Genomic DNA, 10,061 nt, shown 5'->3' on the forward strand with positions numbered 1-10,061 from the left:
AGTAATATTTATGTTGTTTTTTAATAAAATATTCTAAAAAATATGTAATTGAATTTAAAATGTTTAAGTATAAATGGATTAATACCGCTCGAGAAATTTAAATTTAATTCAAAAGATTTTTGGTGAAAAACTTAAATAAGTTGCATCCTCTAGAGACAAGGTTTTTTTTTAAATTTATGTTATAACATTTTATAAAGAACACATCTGTGTAAATTATGTAGAGTAGTGTGTGTACTTTGAAAATTTCACCGCACAAAGTCGTCTCTTCTATTTTTCATTAACTATTGTAATTACGTACCAAGTGGTTTAAAAATGATAAATAAGATGAAATGATAACTTAAGAGAGAATATATATTATAAACACAAATAAAGGTTTAAATTGATATTAGTCTGTTGGTTGCACATAATATGTATGGCCGTATGGGTGCCTATTTAGTATTTATATTTAATTTACCAGAAAAATTGACTCAATATGTTATATGATGGTGTCAGTAAACCCCTCTATACGAAAAGAGGAAAAGTTGTACCGAAAACGTGCAGTGAGTAAGTAAATCTTATCTGTTGCCAGTCGGTTGTCATGGAATTTTTTTGTAATATAAATTGTAATACCAATGTGCATATTTTTATGTAAAATATTATTTATGTAGAAATAAATACAACTTCCACTTTATAGTATTATACTATTATATGGTAAACCCCTCAATATTACTTAGGCCGAGTCGTGCTATGCTATTACCTCGTTATTTTATTTATTTCATAATAATGGCTTAAAATTTTAAAATAACATAGGTAAACTACTTTGATAAATGATAATTCTTTTTTATTATTGAACAAATAATGGTTGAATTTTGTTTTAAAACATATTATAATAATAATTAATAAGTAGGAAAGTAAGATTAGTAAGAACACAATATTATTATCATACCCATCGGTCATCATTACTCATCGGTTTTAGTCGTTGGAATCTATTCTACTTATTATAATTTATAATACATTACATATTATTTTTTTTTAGGTAAAATAATTACGTTAATATAATAATGTCATAAAAATATAATCCACGGATATACAAAGTCAACCAGAATTTGTTGATGATCAACTCCGTTATAGATATCCTTATTTTACGATAAAGTCTGCGCTTTATTATTTCTTATTCATTGTACAACGTTAATCTATCAATAAGATTCCACTTTATTTTCTGGTTAGTCAGCACTGGATTATTAACTATATTATAACACATCTGAAATTAATTAAAAAATTCAATCTTATTATAATATTACAGACCAAAAGATTCTTTTTCAATCAACGAGACTTAAAAAAAAGGATGATCATAAATAAAAATGACATTCGTGGACCGGTGAAAACAAAAGTATTCATTCAAGCTAATAAATGATTGAGGTAGATAAAAATGAAAGGCTAAAAAATAAAATGAAGTAAGGGGTAAAAAAAATAATACACTGGTAAAAGAAAATCAAGGGTGGTAGATTCCATTAGAGATCTTTTAGAATTCTCCTCAGCGCTATTGATGACGTGCGGTTGATTAAATACGGGTTGGCAACACGTGTTCATAACTCCCATGACGACAAATTGTCCATTTTCTGTATAGTTCAAAGCCAAAGGGTCGTCACCGTTATAACTTCCCCCCCCCTGTGAGGCTTATGATTTATTACATAACACTGCACGACAATCATTAACTTAAAATGCATCGCTTATGTAGAAGCCCGTACGAATAGCCCGTCAACCTATTGACTAGTATGCTAAAAAACTTGGCCATATTATAAAGAATTTCATCAAAGTCAATATAGTAATAATTAATAACGTTTAAAAATAAGACTAAAAAAAAGGCAAAGAAAGTAACCATTCTGCCGCACAGTCAGCTAGAAGTCGATAGTACCTCGTCAATCTCCATTGAGTAGGTGAATTCAATGATAAATCGTTGCATAAGAAAAACAATTCTTGAATTCTGAGCGGAGACTGTCTTCAACCTATTATATAAATAAATTCTATTAATTATTATAGACATTTATTTGACTAGGTAATTATAATAATACGGTATAAACTATAAATAAGCAATAGCTTAAAATCAATTTAATAATTTTGACAGTGTCATTGCGCGTGTCATAATATACGAAAAAGATGGTAATCCCCATTCCCCATCAATAGTGATTTTGAATTAAGTACAACAAAATAACTAAAATCGTTATTCTTCGTTTAACTGTCAAATTTTGTACAAATTTGAACTTCAAATGTCTATAAAAATGAAATTTATATATTTTTAGATTTTTTTGGTTCTATTATGAACTAATTATGAGGAACCTTGATAAATTTACTATACATTTTTAACTACAAAATAATCTTTAGATACCTACTTATAAAAAAAACTTGTTGATCTTTATTATTTTAAATAGCTATAATTACATTTTCAAGCTTTTTGACTGGGCAAAATATTTGTTATCGATAATAATTGGAAAAAAACAACCAAAAAAAAATCAAAAGTTGCTCATGTCTAGAGAGAAATAACTTTTGTTAACATAAAATTTAATCGAGCAACTCACTATGTGAGTTGCCAATAGACACAGCATACTTAATCAATATCTAGATACACAGGAACAAGGTGAAATATACAGTATTTGTTAACAATATAATACAGTTCTATAGCTTCTACTTTATAATACAGTAGAACATAATTAATAGCTTTTTAAACTTTTAAAGAGTCGAATTATTTTGAAATTGCATCTATAGGCAATTATAAAATAAACATTTTGGTAAAAATTTCTGAAAAATACTGAAGATATACTGAGAATTTTCTATTTTGACATCTAAAAAGTACCAACTAGATTCAATTTTTATCAGAAGCCACCCTCAAAGTCGATGATCAAAGCATTTTTTTCTAATACTTTTTGTGTATACAGAAAAAAACGTATAATGCGACACATGTCCCAATACTCTGTCTACAGCTCAATCAAAGTGTTAATAAATTAATTTGACTGTTAATTAATCATTAAAATACGATTTCGATTGTAAATTTAACAACGAAAAAAAATACTAGAACAAGATTGAAGATAGTACCTATGTGTATTATTAATATCTAATAATAAAATAAAGAAAAACTATATATATGTAGACTATATACAGGTACTAATATAATCTGTTATTAGATTTATAAAAATTTAAAATACATATCAATATTGTAACAAAATTATAAAAATTAACTGTATGTCTGTATTGCTGTCAACATTCTCTTATACTTTTACTGTGTCTTGCTAAATAATTCATACGTGTATCATATAATATGGAAACAAAAACGGTTATCTAATGTTAAAATGTTTTCCATAAAATTGGCTTCTTCAGGTTAATCATAAAAATATAAATAACAATTTGTATGTGTGGCCAGAAAACTAGGTTATAGTTGAATTTAGAATATCTGATTTCAAACTATGAAAGGAGTGATTTTTTTGATTTCCTGTATCAAATTTCCATAACAATACATTTTCACCGCATAAATGGTGTCTCCGTCTCACAATTTACAATCGCACAAGATAGTAAATTTATGTTCAGTTTAGTAGTTCCAATTTTGTGTAGTAACGTTTAATACCTAATAGAGTGAATTGACTTATTATCAAACTTAAAGGTAAGAATTGTTTTTGTGTTATCATCGATATTTAAATTTTTAAGCAATTATGAGAAATTTTAAATGGAAATATTTTACATAACTTGCTTGAAAATTTAAATATCGTAAAAAACTAATGTAATTACACAGATAATGTATGTTAATTGTTAGAACTGCTGAACACAAATTATCTATATCGTACATTTGTAAGACGGAAAGAACAAACTCGAGTTGAACGTCTTCTAAATACGTTTTCGTCTAAAACTTAGAAGTCTGCAAATTTCAAGTTTTTCAGTTGATTTTTGGGATGTTAGGTCTCTTAATTTACTAACGAAATTTCGTAATCAATTATTTCTATGTTCAATGATTTCATTTTTTTGTCGGTCAAATTTTTATATTATGGCCATATACCTTCACTGTCAGCCAAAAATGTATCGTATCTTATATTTTTATTCCATATACTTCACTTCTTTTAAATCTTTCAGCTGTAATAGATGAATTATTATGAATATAAAATATTATAAAAATGTATAGATGCGTATAGATGCTTCCAATGCTTCCATACCATATGAACTATCAGTTTTTACAACAAAGATATTTTAATTTTGGATTCTGAGTGGAGTGATATACATGTACAGATTATTTTACAATAATGCGTGTTTATTATTATTTTTTGGTGATTTGTGGACTGTATAATTCTGGTTCGGATTTTTGGTCGGTAAGACTGAAATAATTCGGAATTAGATTAGGAAAGGTTAATGAAATATACTAAATTGTTTTGGTGATGGTGTTGACTACTATTAAAAAAACTTAGTAAACACAACAATAATAATAATAGGTACACTAATAATTAAACAACAATAAATAATTAACAATAGGATATTATACACGATATTTTTGGTAACGGTAATACGGTCGGTATGGACGCGGTCGTGATACGCGGTGAGATTAGTCGCTGATCTCCTATGTAGTTCACGGACCGGTTACAATATAAATACATATAACATAAATACGGTAATACAATAATATAAATACGGTAATATAATAATTACAAACAATTATTATTATTATTTTTTGTCCGTATACACGAAAACTAGTCAAAAAATTCTTCGATATTCACTTATTATTCGACTTTAAGGGTGTTTCTGATAGAAAATTTAACCTTATTTGTACTTTAAGAGGTAAAATTGAAAATTCTCAGCATTTTTTAAAGTAATTGAGAAAAACAGAAGTAAAATAATAAAATGAAACGGGAATTGTTATGACAAAATCGATTTTTTTTTTAGTGTAACTCAAAAACGAAAACCTTTTTATTATATTTTTTAGATAAAATAGACTACTTACAATCTGTAATATTTACATACAATACAATAAGTAAATTTGACAGCTAATATAAGGTACATAACATGAAATGGCGTGAAGAGGGAGGTCCACCAGTGTGCATACCCTGACCCTCTAACTTGGGGTAGAGAATATTATTATTTTTTAATTAATGAAGGTGGGTTATTTGCAGAGATTGAAAACGTTTTTGATTATAAATTTTTATTTTATATTATATTCTTATAACTTATAACTTTTAACTTTTAAGTTATAATAGAAACGCACAATATAAAAATGCACTTAAAATTAAAAATTAAAATTAACTGTTCTTAATATTTAAATTTTAAATAAAAATTAGAGAATTCAAAATTTCTGTTTCAAATTATAATGTTTTTAAAGTTAAAGATTAAAAAGTAAAGACAAGTGAAATTTTTTCGTGGTATAAATAATTTAATAATGTATAATACTATAATTTATTTTCGTTTTTGTTTTTGATTTCGTTATTAAATTTTTTTCGGTTTTTGGGATTTTTTGCTATCGTTTTTCAGTTGTTTTTTGTTTTTGTTTTTGTTTTATTAATTGTTTTCGTTTTTTTGTTTTTTTCCGTTTAATAACATTTTTTTATCCCTGGTTATTTGGCATGAATTCACTGGCTAGTACGAAAAACTAACTGTAGATGCTTGAAATTTCCCCCAAATATTTATATGACCATTTTCTATACAAGATGACATTTCCAAAATATTTTCTCTTTTATTTATAGACATTTGAAATATAGGCTGACAGACCGTCTCCGCTCAGAATCATTTTTCGTACCTATAGAATGATTTTATTGGGACCCGCTCGATACCTACTGTACAGAAAAGCGGTACCCACTTTCCCACCTTTTTTTAATGATTATAAAATTAAACAACAATAGATATCTATGTTATTTACCTACTTTTCACATTTTAGATTCTGAGTGGACGAATGAATAGTTGAAATAAGCTTCGATTTTCAACTTACTATCTTGTTTATGAATCTAGTAAATCTAGTTGGTGCAATTTTATTCGTTGGTTCAAAAATCTTAAAAATTAAATACAAGGAACCTGATATCATAGTTACAACAGCAGTTGAAAAATATTAAAATACATACCTATGCACGTTTTTTTATAAGCATTTAAAGTTTAAGTATTCACGAAATTTATCAAATTGAAAATTTACAAATTATTTATTAGTTAAAAATGTATTAAACTTTCAACTTTTAGAGCAACTATTAAAAATTTAAATAAAGGTTCCACGTAAGTAGTTAATTTTGTAACCAAAAAATCTAAAAAAATATATAAACACAATTTTTTTTATGGATATTTTAAGTTCAAATTTGGATGAAATTAAATATTAAATAATCAAGAATAACGATTGTTGTTATTTTATTGTAATTTAAAAATATTATTCGTTGGTACTTGAAACTTCTCAAGTATATTAATATATATACAAATATTGATATATTATAATAGGCAATATATAAATAATATTAATTTAACTTTCCGGTTACCTTATTAATAATAACAATATCAAATGGGTAGGTAGATACATAATATTATAAAATATAATCGTGGTCTGACAACCATCGTCCATCTCCGAATCGTTTTCGTACTTTTACAATTTATTATATTACATCATTGAATTCACATCCAATCCCATCCATTACAATGACCCACTTGTAACCTACTGTACAGCAGAGCGACACCCACTTACCCGCTTCTTTTTTTAATTACATTTAAAATTCAATTTTTTTTAATAAGTACTTCATTAGGCATATTTATTTTTACAATTCCATATAGTAGTTTATAATATATATTAATAAGAGTAACATATTTTAAAAGACGATGTAGGATACAAAGAAGACTATAAGGACCGTTCTTAAAATGTACGGTTAAGTGTCGGTTAACGCTAACCGACTGATAACAGATTTTTTTACCGTCAGAATTCGGCCGGTTAAATGTCGGTTAACTTTAACCGGACATTGTAAGAATGGCCTTAAGTCTATATGTCTTTATTAAGAATTCAAATCAGCTTTAGATTCTGAGCGGAGCGAGGAAGCTATTGTCTTTACAATGGTGTTTATTTTTTTTTTTTTTTTATATCCTGTATACAAAATTTCTTCCAGAAGGAATGTTTCGATTTCAACATATAGTACCTTATCTTTTAGCAAATTGGATCAAGATGGTACTTTAAAGAGGTCATTTTTCGATTTTATCAATAGTTATTTAATGCCACAGGAAAAACCACCGGAAAATTACAAAAAAACGCTAAAAAATGGGATTTTAATTTCTAACGCTTTGTTTATCACCATAGAAACGAATGAAAAATTATAATATTTTAATATTAATTCAACTTATATTTTACATGATAAAATAAATAATAACAAAATATAAAATATCCAGACTGACAAACCGTCTCCGCTCAGAATCGTTTTTCTTATACAATGTCACAATGATATTCATATTATATCATTGAATTCAAGTCTAATACAACCATTGTACAATGACCCACTTGTAATCTACTTTACAGCAGAGCGACATCCACTTACCTGTTTTTTTATAAGTGATTTCGTTCCTAGCAATTGGTCGTAGGTACTAGGTACAGATGTACCTCGCTAGGTATGCTTTTGTTCTAACTTGCAGAGGGACAGAGACCCCTTAAATAAAAGTTCAAAAATCAAATCTGGTAGTTACTAAGTGCGCCTATACCGAGGCATCAAAATTACATTAACTATTTATTTAGTTCACGGCGGATAATAAAAAAATGTAATCAGTACGTGCAGAGACATCCACCGGAATAATGAGTAACTAATTAAATTTCACTCCTATTTGCGGGTATAAGACGCGGTAAAAACATACCTAATGTAAGAGTTACTTAGGTACTCACCTACTATTAACTTGATTTTTATATTATGGGTATAATAATTTTACAATAAATTAATCATTTAAACAATAAAAATACTATAATATAAACTATCTTCACTCATATTACTGTGTCTTCAACTCATCGCTCATAGTCAGTGGCGCCGAAGTTCATGGTGACGTCGGGCCGTGGCCCGACCTCTTTTTTAAAAAATGTGGCCATATTTTATTTACTTCATAACTTTAATATGAGCATGAGTATATTTAAACCATGATTAAATGTATATTAGGGTACCTCTATATTAAATAATTAAGATATTGAGGCCGCCGGCCGGGAAGTTTTAAAATCGCCCGACCACATTTTAAAAACTTCGACGCCACTGCTCATAGTCATCAGTCATCTTGATTGTTGGCTTAAATAGTTTAATGTAGTAATATAATATTATTATATAATCTATGAATTATAATATATGAATTTTTAACACTACACAGAAGGTTCACAGTCAACGCCAAGGATTGCTCGTACAACAAATATTGTTCAGTGGTTTGCTATTACCTACTAGGTATTGATTAAGGTAACTTTGTCAACTGTAATGAACTAATGATAACATCTTTAGTTATAGCTTATCGTACGAATATGTTAAATTAAGAACATTGATAATTTCCCCTTTTAATATCACTATTTCAACAGTTCTAATTATTAAAATAGTAGGTAAGTAAAAGGTGATGGCAGACACAAAAAAAAAAATAATAAACACACAGCATTGTTAAATTAATACCTATGCATTTATCATTCCGCCATGGTTGTTATATTTCAGGTTGGCACGAAAAAGCCCACCCCGAAAAAACCCGGGCTGCTTTTCTGGGTTAAACCCTCTGATATTTGAAAAACCCATAAAAAAACCCGGGCTGCTTTCTGGGTAAACCCACTAATTTTTTTGAAAAAACCCATAAAACCCGGGTTACTTTTCTGGATAAAATAGAAGTTCACTTTTATTTTTTTTTTATTTTTTTTAACTTGTGTTAATTTTCAGAAAAAATTACCTTATAGGTATTATTTATTTTTCTAATTAAAATATTAAATTGATTTGAAAAAAACTAAATAATTATTTTAATTAATAAGGTAGGTACAATTTTAGTAACAAATAAAAATCTAACAGCAAAACAAAAAACTTAATAATGCCACTAACGTAGTAACGTCAATAAAAATTAACAATTGGGAAAAGTTCTGAATGTTTATATCTTATATTATTATCATATAGTTTTGGCGGGGCCAGTATAGAGATAAGTGATAACGCGATAAGAGAAAAAACAAAAAACGCACGGAAAAAATACATGGAAAAAAATTCCAATTTTTATTTTTTTCGGACGGGTTTTTTCAGAAAAACCCCGATAAAACCGCGCATTAATATTTTACAATAAAACCCACAGGGTTTTTGGATGGGTTTTTTCTGAAAAAACCCAATAAAACCACCCATTATTACTTTTACATTAAAACCCATCGGGTTTTTGGGTTTTTTGGGGTTTTATTTGAAAAAACCCGAAAAAACCCAACCGGGTTGGGCTTTTTCTAAAAAGCCCGGGTTTTTGCCAACCCTGTTATATTTACAACTTTAAACATGTTGAATAATTAAAGTACTAAATAATTATAACTATTACCATCCTTCATTTTAATTTTTTTTTATTTTATTGAATAAATTACAACATTTTAAATGTGTGGGGGATGAAGAGCGGTGGTCGGTGACACCTCCGACGTGTCGCTGTTGCGACTGCGAAGAGTGTCTTCGGTCCGTTCTTCATCGTCGGCTGTGTCAGCGGTGCGGTTCCTAACCTAACCTCCGACGTTTCGCGGTTGAGCGAATAGGGGGAAAGATCGGACCGTTCTTCATCTTGGGTACAGGTTGGTCGGTTATCCGTTCCCCTGTTCTTCTCGCTCGTCTTCTTCTTTTGCGCTTAGGATTGACTCAATCATTGAGATGAGCTCCAGCCTGTTCGTCGCTGCCTGGGCGAGAAGCCTGGACCGGGATGGTTGGTCGTCGGGTAGTGCGTCTACTCGGGGGCCGCTCAGCAGTTCCTCGACGTCTTCCGCGTTAGGGGATCTCCGGAGGAGTTAGGTAATACCTATAATCATAATGTAATATCCACATGAAACATCCATTCAGAAAATATTTAAAATAAGTAATAAATAAACAGTGAAACAATGAAACATAATATAAACTAGTACAATAGTACATGTCATATTGGCATAT

The 10,061-nt window shown here is 28.6% G+C and overlaps 1 long non-coding RNA gene across 1 annotated transcript in view; it reads right to left on the bottom strand.

The window, feature by feature from the left end:
- Window positions 1–9,476: 9,476 nt before the first annotated feature.
- Window positions 9,477–10,061, bottom strand: part of LOC107883335 — a 2,429-nt gene continuing 1,844 nt past the window's right edge. The window contains exon 2 of the long non-coding RNA XR_001679216.2: window positions 9,477–9,933. This is a non-coding gene — a long non-coding RNA (uncharacterized LOC107883335). The remainder of the gene's footprint in view (window positions 9,934–10,061) is intronic.

This window comes from Acyrthosiphon pisum, chromosome A1 (genome assembly GCF_005508785.2).
Source record: "Acyrthosiphon pisum isolate AL4f chromosome A1, pea_aphid_22Mar2018_4r6ur, whole genome shotgun sequence".
NCBI classification, from domain to species: domain Eukaryota; kingdom Metazoa; phylum Arthropoda; class Insecta; order Hemiptera; family Aphididae; genus Acyrthosiphon; species Acyrthosiphon pisum.